The sequence below is a fragment of the Sus scrofa genome, chromosome 1 (assembly GCF_000003025.6).
Source record: "Sus scrofa isolate TJ Tabasco breed Duroc chromosome 1, Sscrofa11.1, whole genome shotgun sequence".
Taxonomy (NCBI): Eukaryota; Metazoa; Chordata; class Mammalia; order Artiodactyla; family Suidae; genus Sus; species Sus scrofa.
Genome location: NC_010443.5, coordinates 221,763,572 through 221,777,828, shown reverse-complemented (window position 1 = coordinate 221,777,828; position 14,257 = coordinate 221,763,572). Strand labels below are relative to the sequence as shown.

At 42.0% G+C, this 14,257-nt stretch overlaps 1 protein-coding gene across 1 annotated transcript in view; it reads right to left on the bottom strand.

Annotated features, from left to right (window-relative positions):
- The window catches only part of PGM5 (phosphoglucomutase 5), a 203,249-nt gene that overhangs the window by 59,936 nt on the left and 129,056 nt on the right, over positions 1-14,257 (bottom strand). The gene's annotated exons all lie outside the window — the stretch shown is intronic.

The window sequence follows — 14,257 nt, the reverse complement described above, 5'->3', positions numbered from 1 at the left end:
CTATTGTTTTAAGCCACGCAGATTAAGGTAATTTGTTATGGCAGTCTCAGCAAAAGAATATAGGTAGCCCCACTGAGGTGATGACACTTGAGTTGATACCCAAGAAGGAGTCAGCCATGTGGAGATATGGGGATAGAGCATTCCAAGGCAAAGGACAGGAACCACAAAGTCCCTGAAGTAGGAATCAACCAGGAAGCGTGTTCCTTCAGCTATTTACAGAGAGAGGCAGCTACACTTCATGGTAGGGCAGGATGAAGTGTGCAGGCTAAACAGGTAGCTTCCAGTGCAAAAAGAACACAGAAGAATGGGTTGGAGGCTCATTTGAGCATCTGTTAGCCAACGGTAAGCTCTCCTCGAAGTGAATAAAACCCAGAATATAAAGGAATGTGTTGTAGTGTAAGAAGACTTTGGCATTAGAATTGAAAGCCAGATTCTGCTACTGCCCAAGTATATGAGAAGTTATTGTAAAAGAGTTAACCTTTCTGAGCCTCAGTTTCTTTCTGTAAAATAGGGACCCCACTGCCCATCTTGCAGGGTTGTCATCATATGAATTTAATCATGTGCAGAGGACAGGCTCTCTAGTCAGACTGTTCAAGTTCAAATTCTGGCTCAGCCACTGACCTTTGTGTGACTTGCTGTCCTCATCTATAACCTAGGAAACCCCAACAGCCTCTACCCCATGGGTTACGGTTACGATGAACAATGGCTGGGATGTCACCGATGGTGCTGGTTGTTGTTAATCTTAATGGTAATTCACATAAAGTACCAACACAGTGATGACTCTTCAATACACACTTTGAGACAAATTGTTCTGTTGTTCACATAATTTTATTCTCTGACTCTAGCAATAGCAATGTCTTAAGAAAGGGGCCTAGGACCAGGGGATGGATCATTTCTTCCTGTAACAGAGCAGTGAAAATGGACAACAGTATTTAGGTTTTAAGGTGAAACATTGAAACTCAAAAAAGACCCAATGACACAGAGCTGTTTAAACTTTGAAAATTTGAAACAATAGCCTAGTTAAGTTAGGTATTTTTAAGAGAACTTGTCACCAAAGCTACGGATCATTTATATTTATATTTCTTGTTACATTTGCAGTGTTAAATGTTTTTTTCCTCAAAAAGGAAAGCACACAGCCTTGAGAGGCCAGTGAAGATACTTAAAAAGAGAAATAATCAAGTCTTTGGTTCCTCTGTACACAGATCAACTGTCTGCTCGTGACACATTTAGATGTTTGGTTGGGGCTGCCTCTGGTTTAGAAGACCCTGGGCATTTAATCATCACAGCATGGAGTGACTCTGGTCTCATCCCAGGAACCGTGCACACTGCGACAAAAATGGAAGAAATTTGGAAGATGTTGGGTTAGCTCCATGGCCTAATGCCAAAAAAACAAGTCTAGGAAGCCCTGCCCAGTGGGATAATTGCAAGACTCTTTGTCCATTTATAGCTGAAAAAAAATCACTTTTTTTTTACTGGCTAGAGAGAAATACCTTTTTGTTCTAAAACACAGGCTTTGCATACCTTGAATCTCCAGATGGATTACATTATCTAGAGATAGACCTATTAGATGCTGCTAAGTCTGTGAGATAAGATGTCATAATTTAGAGTAGAGAGACATAAAATTCTTTTTGCAAGATTAAAAAAAAACAAAAAACAAACAAAGCACACAAACCCAACTTGACTGTTTGCAGCAAACCACATAGTAAATTGTGAACTGGTTTGGCTATCCTCACCTACAAGTTAAATATCTTGGACATGCTTGCCTACAAATTCAGCATTGCCAAGATTCATATGTGGCCAATGATCAAGTAAAATTAACTGTGCTCTTTTCAGCTCTTTGAGGTAGGGATGGAGACATTGATGATTTGCAATTACACAGATGTTTCCACTAAACTCTCAGAGTGTGCTTTAGAGGGGGTGGTTTTGGGAAAACAACTCTCCTTTTAATAACTTTTTTTTTTAAGGGCTGTATCCATAGTATATGGAAATTCCCAGGCTAGGGGTCGAATCAGAGCTGCAGCTGCCAGCCTACACCATAGCCACAGCAATGTGGGAGCCGAGCCACGTCTGCGACCTATACCACAGCTCATGTCAACACTGGATCCTCAACCCGCTAAGTGAGGCCAGGGATTGAGCCCACATCCTCATGGATACTAGCCGGGGTTGTCTCCGCTGCGCCACAAAGGGAACTCTTCCTTTTAATAACTTTAAGGCAAGTGAACAATAATGCCGTATCAGTGACAGATAAAGAGGAAATGCAGAAAATACAAACACACCAAATGGTTTCCTAAACCCCCACTATAAACAGAGTGAAAATGGAGGGGAGAAATGCTCACACTATGTATGACAGGACTAATAGACTTTATATTAAAAATGTCTTTATCAATCAGAAAAAGAGGAATACCAATAGAAAACTGTGTGGAAGGGCAGAAATGAGCAATTTTCAAGAGAAAAATATTAATAGTCAAAAGCATTTGAGCAAATGTTTAATCTCACCTCAAAGAAATGTCCATAAAATGGAATCCCATCTGGGGACTTTCAAATTAGCAAGGGTTCCTTAAGGGCAAGGGAACACCTAGTACCAGCAAAGTACCAGTCTAAGTGTGTACAGTTTAGTAAAATGATTTGGTGATAATGATCACGAGCCTTAAAATAAAGTCCAGGAGTTCCCATCGTGGTTCAGTGATTAGCAAACCTGACTAGCATCCATGAGGACACGGGTATGATCCCTGGCCTCACTCAGTGGGTTAAGGATCTGGCATTGCCATGAGCTGTGGTGTAGGTTGCAGACGTGGCTTGGATTCCACGCTACTGTGGCTGTGGCATAGGCAAGTGGCTACAGCTCCAATTGGACCCCTAGCCTGGGAAACTCCATACACCGTGGGTGTGGCCCTAAAAAGACAAAAAAAAAAAAAAAAAAAAAAAAGACCAAAAATAAATAAATAAATGAAGTCCAGCTTTAGACCCAGCTATTCTATTTCTTAACCTTTACTCAAAAGGACATTCACTGCAGCAGCTAAAAGAAAAGGGAAAATTGCAAAAATGAATACTAATTGTTACAGAATAGGAAACTGTGGAAAATCCACCCCAAAACTTATATAGACAAAGTACTGAATAAGAATCTTTGGTAACGCACTTAATGATATTCATCCAATTTTAATAAATGTAAAAAAAATCAGTTTACCAAAAAAATATAGAGTATGTTTTTGTAGAAAAACGCACAGATACGTATTTATGTGTGCACACAGGTAAACAATCAGATATGCGGCAAACCTTTATCGGTGCCATCTCTGAGGTGGCAGAATTGCAGATGTTCTGCTTCTCTTTCCTTTGCAGTATTTCCACAATAAACGTGTATTATTTTTATTATACAGGAAAAAATATTCAAAAATTTAAAGTTGTCAATAGTGTGTAGAAGTTCACATTTGAAAACATGAAATCCCATTTACCAAGAGTTAGTTGGGATATTAAAGGGATCAATACCACTGAGGAACAGGGGGTGAATTTTGAACCTATTGCTCATCCCATTTCTTAGACTGAGTAATACCATGTTAGAGCATAAGGACTGAATAGGACCCTCTTGTGGGGCACGTAGGTCTTGGCATTGAGATCAGAGATGTCCTGTAAGGACTCAGGACTTGACAGACAGTGAGGGCAGGGAAGGCAGTGCACTGCTGAGCTGTCAACCTTGGCCTTGGGGGAAGCTGGGCTTAGGGGACCAGGTTTGTTCACCTCACAGGGAGACCCCACTAGCAAGGACAAAGCTTCAGATTCATCCCCACAGCCCCAAGGCATTTCTACTATTGCCAACCAGGCATGAAGAGGGGATCACCCAGCCTGTGTTTCAACCCCTTTCTTCCCAGGAAAAATCTCTATACTCTGAACAGTTAAGTAATCTAGGGGGGATAAAAAGGAAATAAAATAGCTCTTGCACTTCGTTATTTCATATATTCACATCTGCTCCAATCTTTAGAATATGAGATTCCAGAAAAAATTCTTCAACACTAACATTTATACATGCATACTATTGCCAGAATAATTTTTAATACAATTTTAGACCAGTTTTAGCTTCACATCAAAACTGAATGAAGAGAACAGAGTTCCCATGAGACTCCCTGTCCCCACACAAACACAACCTCCCCACCATCAACATCCCACACCAGAGTGGGACATTTGTTATCAGTAATGAACCCACACTGACACATCATCACCCAAAGTCCATAGTTCACCTTAGGGTTCACTTTTTGGCATTCATTCTATGGGTTTTGATAAGCATAAACCCACTATTATGGAATCGTATGGAACAGTTTCACTGCCTTACAAATCCTCTGGATTCTGTCTATTCATCTTTCCTTGCCTCCTAGCCCCTGGCAACCACTAATCCTTTAATCATCTTCATAGCTTTGCCTTTTCCAGATTATCATATAATTGGGCTCATAGAGTACGTGGCCTTTTTAGTTTGGCTTGTTTCACTTAGTAATACACATTTAAGTTTCCTTCATGTCTTCACATATCTTTTTTTTTTTTTTTTTTTTAGAGCTGCATCCATGGCATATGGAGGTTCCCAGGCTAGGGGGCTAATCGGAGCTGTAGCCGATGGCCTACACCAAAGCCACAGCAGCATCAGATCCGAGACGCATCTGTGACCTATACCATAGCTCACAGCAACATCGGATCCTTAACCCAATCATGTCTTCTTATGTCTTGATAGCTCATTTCTCCTTAGCACTGAATATTACAATACAATAATTTTGGAAGTCCGCTTCCTCTGAATTCCTGGCTGGTGGTGCAGCCAGAACTTGCCACCTGGTTCAGGACATGGCAAAAAGCTTTTATCCATATTGCCAAAGCCTGTAAGTACCACTCAACTGGCCTTCCTCTTTTCAGGCTAGCTCAGCCCAAAGCCTGCTCAGACTTATTTCGAGTAGCCCAGAGAAACAGCCATTCTCACCCAGATACAAGAGGGTGGGCACTCAGCTCTCCCTACCATAACTCAAAAAAACAAAAAACAAAAAAAACAGTGGCACCAAAAACAGGTCCATTTTTTTTTTCCCTCAGAAACATCTATATTCTCCCTTTCCCTCAATTAGACTTTGAATTTTCCCAAGCTTTAAAAACCACATTACTTTGAGCTAGCCGTGCACCAGTAAGCATAGTGACCTCACAAAAAGAAGGAAAAAAGAGAGTACTCAGTCTCAAAGGAATTTTCCTGAAATGAAAATGCCTGCATGGGAAAATCAACTCAATAAAATACCACGCATGTTACTAACAGATCGAGTCATCTCATCTGAAAATCAGATCAGGAAAGTCTGAATTTGTCAAGTGGGAAAATATAAATCATTGTGCACCTGTTGCCAACTCCAAGCTAGAAATAAGTTAGTGGTTTTCAACCCAGGCTGCCCACTTGAATCACCTAAAGAACTTACTAAAAATACCAGTGCTCAGGAGTTCCAATCATGGTTCAGTGTGTTAAGAATCCCACTAGTATCCATGAGGATATGGGTTTGATCCCTGGCCTCATTCAGTAGGTTAAGGATCTGATGCTGCCACGAGCTGTGGTGTGGGTCACAGACACAGCTGGGATCCCAAATTGCTGTGGCTGTGGTGTAAGCCAGCAGCTACAGCTCTGATTCTATCCCTACTCTGGAAACTTCCATATGCTGCAGGTGGGGCCCTAAAAAGAAAGAAAGAAAAAAAACAACAAGCAAACAATGCCCAGACTTATCCTGGATCTGTAAAGTCAGAATTTTTGGTAATGGCACCCAGGCATCAGTATTTTTAAAAAATTCCCTGGGTAGTTCTTATGGGCAGCCAGAGTTGAAAACCACTGTTTTAAGAGAAGGACGCTCAAAATCATTCCATACTGGGGGCATATTACTTAGGGGTGGTGATTTGGCCTCTTCCTCGATTTGCTCAAACTTAGTGTGAAAGGAAAGTGGCCATTAGTCTAGTTCAATGGCTGCCACTGTCTTTAAACAGGTGGGGGCCATTCACTGGAGTCAGCTTCAATATCATGATTTCTCCTTTTATCTAGAAATCTTGTGAGGGCCTTGCCAACTGGGGGTGACCAACTCATCCTGCTATGCATGGACCTTTCCCCATTTCAGCACCAGGTGTCCCAGATCCCAGGAAACCTCTCCGTCCAGGCACACCAGGATGGTTGGCCATCTGATAAGGAAGGCTGCTCGCTCAAAGAGGCTCCTGATGATACCTGCACATGCAGCACATACCTAAGCACACATATTTCCTACAGCCAGAAGGGATGGGAAATGTATCTTTACACTTGCTCTTGAAGCAGAATTACACAGTGCGATAAATACCATTCTTAGAAAAATAACAGCAAGGTATCAGGCACTCTACTCAGTATTTTATACATCTATTATCTAATTTTGGCAAATTGCTAGCTTGTTTTTACAGATGAGAGACTGAGGTCAGGTCATTTGTATGAGGTCCCACGGCCACTAGTGGTGAAAAGAAGATTCGCACCTGGGCAGTTTGGCTCCAAGGCCTGTGGACATAACCACCCATGGAGTGGCCCAGTAATGACCATGACCAGGGTCATCAGGAGCTGCAAGGAGGCAGGTAAAATGCCCCACTTGCTTGGACCTGAGGCAGCCCTTCTGCAGATTTGGGTCATGGATTTGTACTTTTTCCTCTGCACACTAGCCATTCAGGATAAGTTACCAATTTCCTTTTACTTCTCTCCTATTGACTTAGCCTTTTCATTTACAAATGAAATTTTCATTAATTTGCAGGGAAATTCTTCCCATCATCTTTTTAATCCCCTCAAGACAAGGATTTATCTTTTAAAAATAGTGACGTGATGAGGGAACCCTAGGAGGCACTCCTCAAAGGGAATCTGAAATTTGAGAACCTGCTATAGAATTGTGATGGGTTTGGTTTTTCTTCCATGTCAAAAACTGCTTGTGTTCAGCTCCTTCAATCTGGCTCAAAGAGGGGCTCATGGAAAAATTGTCACTTTTCTTTCTTTTTTTTTTTTTTTTTTTGTCTTTTTACCCTTTCTAGGGCCACTCCCGTGGCATATGGAGGTTCCCAGGCTAGGGGTCTAATCGGAGCTATAGCCACCGGCCTACGCCAGAGCCACAGCAATGCCAGATCCGAGCCGTGTCTGCGACCTACACCACAGCTCACGGCAATGCCGGATCCTTAACCCACTGAGCAAGGCCAGAGATTGAACCCGCAACCTCATGGTTCCTAGTTGGATTCGTTAACCACTGCATCACAATGGGAACTCCCTGTCACTTTTCCATGCTTAAAAAGAAATGCTTTTTAAAAAGATGAATGCGAGAGTTCCCATTGTGGTACAGCAGAAATGAATGTGACCAGTATCCATGAGGATGGGGGTTTGATCCCTGGCTTCACTCAGTGGGTTGGGGATCTGGTGTTGCTAGTGAGCTGTGGTGTAGGTCACAGCTGTGGCTCAGATCCTGCGTTGCTATGGCTGTGGTGGAGGCTGGCAGCTGCAGCTCTGATTCAACCCCTAGTCTGGGAACTTCCATATGCTGTGGGTTTGGCCCTAAAAAGCAAATAATACTGATAATAATAATAATAATTATTATTATTATTTTAACATTTTAAAAAAAGATGAATGCTGTTAAGTCTTTACCAATTGGAGAGCAAATCTATTCTGCACATAAGCAAGTCGGAGCCAGCTGTCAGCTGAGAAGGGCAGGATGAGAGTAAGTGTCAGAGTAGCTCATGCTGGGTGTGGGTGGCAGGGCTCTCAGTGCTATGTAATAATAAACTTGATGATGATGATGGTGATAATGATAATAACAATGTGTGACACAATAATGTGGCACGGTTTTTTGGCTAACATGCTGACCATAGTAACACCCTCTAAACTCCATGAAGGAAGGGCCTGTGTCTGAAATCACTCATCATTCTATCCTGGCTCATAGAAGGTGCACAGTAAACATTCCCTGAGTGAGTAAATGGATGATCAAGTGAAACTCTGCTATGTAGCTGGATAGAGTTCATCAGATTCATTTCCCACTAAAAGCTAGAAGTAACCTGAAAAGACATATTGGAAGAAAACTTTATAGAGCATCCTGTAGAACAGATGCATCTTATAAATGAGGAAATTGAGGCCCAGAGAAGTTAACTGATCTGTTTAGGGTGGTTCAATGGCAGGGAGGGCAAGTCAAGACTGGAGCCAGGTCTGTTAGCTTCTGGTGCTGTGCTATTAACATGACATCATTCTTCTATGTCCCCTGGCATACATTCCGTCCCCATCTTTTTTTTTGGGGGGGGGGCAGCTACAGTTGTGGCATATGGAGGTTCCCAGGCTAGGGGTCAAATCTGAGCTACAGCTGCTGGCCTACACCACAGCCACAGCAATGCCATATCCGAGCCACATCTGCAAACTAAACTGCAGCTAGTGGCAATGCTGGATCCTTAACCCACTGAGTGAGGCCAGGGATTGAACCTGCATCCTCATGGATACTCTTCAGGTTTGCTACTGCTCAGCCACAACGGGAACTCCCCATCCCCATCTAAAAGACTAACTGGATGGGGAAAAGGACCCCCACCATGTCTTTAAAAAGGGGTGGCTGAGTACTATGGGGCCAATAAGACTGAGTTTGAAACCTGGCTCTGCCATGTGAGCTTGGCCAGTGGCTCAACTTTCCTCCCTAAGCTTAAATTACTTCATCTGTAAAATAGGAGTCGTTATGGTCCCTAGTTCATTTTATAATTGAGAAATCTCAATGAAATGATGTATAGGAGGCTCTTGGCACCATATCTATCACTCTGGAGGTACTCAGTAAGTACCAAGTATCAGCACTATTTCATTAACACAGGTCCTAAGCCAGCCACACCGCCCATCCCAGAGGAGCAGGGGGGTTAAAAACATCTCGGCCAGCCAGCTGACACCCTTCCCTCACATGGGCACACCAGCACGTGAGATCTCCTGATTCATATGTCCCATCCCATTTCTTTGTCACCAGCGCTGATGGGAACAACACAGCTCTGTAAGAATTGTTCCCTGAATGTAAACTGGTACAGCCGCTATGGAGAACAGTTTGGAGATACCTTAGAAATCTATACATAGAACTTCCATATGACCCCGCAATCCCACTCTTGGGAATCTATCCGGACAAAGCTCTACTTAAAAGAGACACTTGCACCCGCATGTTCATTGCAGCACTATTCACAATAGCCAGGACATGGAAACAATCCAAATGTCCATCGACAGATGATTGGATTCGGAAGAAGTGGTATATATACACAATGGAATACTACTCAGCCATAAAAAAGGATGACATAATGCCATTTGCAGCAACATGGATGGAACTAGAGAATCTCATCCTGAGTGAAATGAGCCAGAAAGACAAAGGCAAATACCATATGATATCACTTATAACTGGAATCTAATATCCAGCACAAATGAACATCTCAGAAAAGAAAATCATGGACTTGGAGAAGAGACTTGTGGTTGCCTGATGGGAGGGGGAGGGAGTGGGAGGAATCAGGAGCTTGGGCTTATCAGACACAACTTGGAATAGATTTACAAGGAGATCCTGCTGAATAGCATTGAGAACTATGTCTAGATACTCATGTTGCAACAGAAGAAAGGGTGGGGGAAAAACTGTAATTGCAATGTATACATGTAAGGATAACCTGACCCCCTTGCTGTACAGTGGGAAAATAAAAAAAAATAAAAATAAAAAAAAATTAAAAAAAGAATTGTTCCCTGGTTGGTCACAAGCTGCACCAGAAACTCCTCCAGCAGGTTTAAGGCTTGCACCAGAGGGTTGAAGACTGGTGCTCTTTAGTTGTACTTTGATCTCAGTGGGGCCACCTAGCAACTAGGAGAGAGCAGGTGGGGAAGACTCAAAGCACAATTTTTGGGATTGCATCTGAAATGCTACAGGATGGACCCCCTTATTAAAAGTCCCTTAGTAGACACTGAGAAAAGAAACCCTAAGACTGTTTGGAATTCTTCAATCCACACCATCATTTCCCAGGCTTCCCAGTCCCAGAATGTACTGCTAAGTGTGGGCACAGCCTCAAAGGCCCTATTCCTTTCTTTCTGCTCCACACTTGGGTGTCACGAAATAACCCCCCTCCCAGCCCCCTTGCCACTTTTCATCAGCTTGAAGGATGAATTGAAGGGTCAGTAGAACTGGAACTGTGGAGACCCCAAGAAAAGGATTTTTTTTTTTTTTTTGGATAGAGACATTCTTCTCACTCCAAGTGGGAGTTCTGTTCTCCAGCACAGGGACTGATAGTTTGTAGAGGATCCAGGAGGGAGTTTCAGTTTTCAGAGTCTACAAGGAGGCTCTTGGGGGGTGTCAATCACAACACCTCTGTGCTCTGGCTCAGTCTAGATTGAATTGCACATGTGCACACAGCCTGTTTCAACTAGCCCAGCAGAGAAATTGCTCTCCCAGTGCTGATAATGCTGTCATCACAGCCTCCTCATGTCACATCTGATACCCAGCCAAATTTACACAACCCAGCCAGAAATACGAGAAAGAAATGTGGTAGAACCTGAATAATCTGAAACTCGCAGATATATGGGCCTCCTTCTCTGGCCTAGAGTCTGGGCAGATGTGAAAACTGCCAAACGTAGAGTTAATGATTATCTCAATAGAGAATGAACTAAAGTTCTTTATTGTATCTTTTTTTAAAGTATGGTATTAAATAAAATAACTGTATAAATAAGAGATAATTACACCTATTCAATATGTGTTCAACGGTACTTCTGTGAACCCAGTCTTGAGTTAGGATATAGAGTTTATATGTGAAATATAAAGGAAAGAAGAGGTAGGGACCTGAAAGTGTTATAAACTGTTTAAGCATTAGGGGAAATAAAATGTCCATTCCTAAAGCAACTGGGGAATAAGTCAGTAACATAAACTATAAGAGAGTTTAACAGGGAATGTCTATGTTTAAAGCTGTAAGAATTTAGTATATATAAAAGATCTCTAAAGCTGGAACCTAACCATGTTGAACATGGATATTTACAGGTAATTTTCAGCATCTTCATCCTCGCCCATACATAGGAAATTAAGAAGTTAATAAATTAATTACAAATATTTAACAGTCTTTTAATACTTACATCTGTTCATTAATAAAGGTTTGGATATGGAGTTTTCCTAGAAGTACTTCATTACATTTTAATTTGTGCTAATAATGATGTGATGATTTAAAATAGCAAAACGTTATTTGAAAATTTATATAATTCATATTTTACTATAATTCACAACATCCTTCTTCATCCTCTTCCAACTAGTCTATACTTATGTGGTTTTGTTTTTATGAATCCTCCAAAATCTTGGTATTTCTAGAAATACAACCTAATGCCCATTCTAGAGATACAAACACTCAAGAATGGTAAAAATACAACCATTAAAAAATGCAAAGAAAAAATACCCAAATGAAAATTCTTTGTTTTTTCCTTCCTTCTTTCCTTCAATCTACCTTCCATTCACCTTTCCGGCCTTCTTTCCATCCTTCCTTTCCTTCTTTCTTGCCTTCCACCCTTCCATCCATCTTACAAACACTCAAAGCCTACCATATATAAAAGAAATAAAGCCAATCAAGATAGACATGGCCTTTGTTCTCAGGGCATTTACAGTTACATGACTCTTAGAGGGATCCAGAAAAAATCTCAAAAGACTAGAAAGAGCTTCAAGATTTCGTAGGACATGAAATACACACATACTCTGGGCCTCTTCCTTTTGTGCTAGAGTCTGGGCAGTATAAAAATAGCCAACTTCAAGAGCACCAGACTGTACTCCAGAGTTCACAGTGGAAAAATTTGGTATGACAATGATGGACAAGTCATGTTGGTTCCAGGAGACTTGGATTCAATTCCAAATTTCCAGAATGAGATGATTGTATAAAAAGGCTTAGCAACACCCTGGCACATACTAAGTGCTCATTTAAAAATGTCATATTGTCTGATTTTCTTTGGCAAATTTGTATGGTTATTGACATTAGCTTTTTTTTTTTTTTATCTTTTTTTTTCTGTGGCATATGGAAGTTCCCAGGATAGGGGTTGAATTGGAGCTTCAGCTGCCGGCCTACAACGGCATCCAGCTCACGTCAACACTGGATCCTTAACCTACTGAGTAGGTCCAGGAATTGAACCTGTCTCCTCATGGATGCTAGTTGGGTTCATTACCACTGAGCCACAATGGGTACTCCAACATTAGCTTTTTAAAAATACATAACAAAAGTAATGGTAATACTCAAGATGGTGGCCAGCTTGGAGCTCTTGCAGGCATTCACAACAGAACCATTCTTTGTGTTACCTGTAAAGGGATAAGCTCTGGGCATGATAATCCATATACTCCCCAGATGGTTTGACTTCTTAGAAAACAAATGACAATGATGGAAACCAGCAAAACATAATAGACAAGTGCCCCCAAGCCTCAAAGGTTTTGGTTTTTCATATCTTAGTTTTAGTATTTTGGTACATCCCCTTTTGTGTATGGGAAGAAGTCCAGATTCCTTCCAATTTGGGACTTTAGAAAAGTAGCCAAAATGCCATTTAAATGAACAGTCTTCTCCTTTCTCTCTATAAAATGTTCTCCTTTCTCTCTATAAACAGTTTTCCAAAGCCCTTCTCGAGAAGTGGATGAATACCTGGTCCTAACACAAAAGATGATTTGGCTTCTGGAATGACCCTAGTTCTTTGACAGAACAATAAGTACAGGTTTCCTATTGTCCAGGACAGGGACCTTTCCATAGGAGAGAAGTCTGAACTCTGATTCTAACACCAGCATGTTACCTTGGAAAGCTGAGAGCTCAAGCATGGAAGGGAAAGGAAATTTCTACTCAGGGTATCCGGCTCGTCTTGGACCAAGAGCTGGGCATTCTTCAGCCTGAAGCAGATCCATATTTTCAAGCTTTCTTGGCACTCAACTATGCATTCCTAGTTGGTACACAGCTCCATGCCCCAGAGGCACCGAAAAAATCTTCCAATCGAAAAAGCTTTGATAAGTTTTAGAAGCGTCTCCTCAGTCTCAGGTCTAAAATTTTCCAGCTCTTTACTTTCTCCTTCCTTAACTAGCTCACTTGATGTTGAAAACTATACCCCAAGGTATATTGGGCATATGGCTGATCAGCTGACTTTTACAGGTTGGAATTGTGAGGGGTCAAGAGGCCACATGCCTTATCCATAAAAGGCAGGTGAGGGTTTTGAACATAGTCATCAGCCTCACATTCCCAGGCCTCTAGACTTCCTGAACCAAACCTCGTGTGGCTTCTCAGGCACACTTTTCCTACCACTCCTGATAAAAAACAAATACTAGGGGGTTTTTTTGTTTTTGTTTTTCTTTTTGTCCTTTTTAGGGCCACACCTGCTGCATATGGAAGTTCCCAGGCTAGGGGTCTAATCAGAGCTACAGCTGCTGGCCTATGCCACAGCCACAGCAACACCAGATCCAAGCCATGTCTGCAACCTACACCACAGCTCACGGCAATGCCAGATCCTTAACCCACTGAGAGAGGCCAGGGATCGAACTCGCAACCTCATGGTTCCTAGTCAGATTCATTTCTGCTGCACCACGATGGGAACTCCCAACAAATACTAGTTTTCACTACAGCAACGTTTCCCATGCCTGACTGCACATCTGAATCACATGAGGAGACTTATTTAATGTGCAGAGTCTCAGCCTCTACCTTGCCAGAGATTCCAAGTAAGGGTGGGATAGGAAATCTATATTTTTAGCAAGCCTCCCAGGTGAGTCTAACACAACAAACACAGTGCCTCTTCAAGAACTGGCGTTCATAAAGAGTAGCACAAAGCCAGTTTCTCCTTCCAGGATTGAGTGGTCCAGTTCTTCAAGTCTTCTAATAGTCATTTACTGTCGAGTGCTGGAGACATGGAATTAGTTATTGCTTTCATCAGAAAGGCCGATCAGCACAGTGGAAAGCGGCATACACTGTAGGGCGGGAGGCCTGTGGTTCAGTTCAACTGTAATTTAACTCAAGTGGAGGCCTTTTGCAGGCTCTGGGGCCCTGGGTGAGTCACTCAACTACCTCTGGGGCTCAGGAGCTTCACCTGTCAAATCAGGTTAATGTCATCAGAACCTGAAGAATGGTGAAGGAGGCAAAGGCAATACATTTAGGGCTCCACGAGAGATTGGAAAATCTCCTATTTTCCTTGAAAGGAAAATGACAGACAAATATAACAGCGAGAGACTTAAAATTCCTTTGTAGTCCAGCCTACATGTTGCAATCAGCTGAAGAGTCTGAAAGCAAAGCTTGCTGGAAAGTGGCT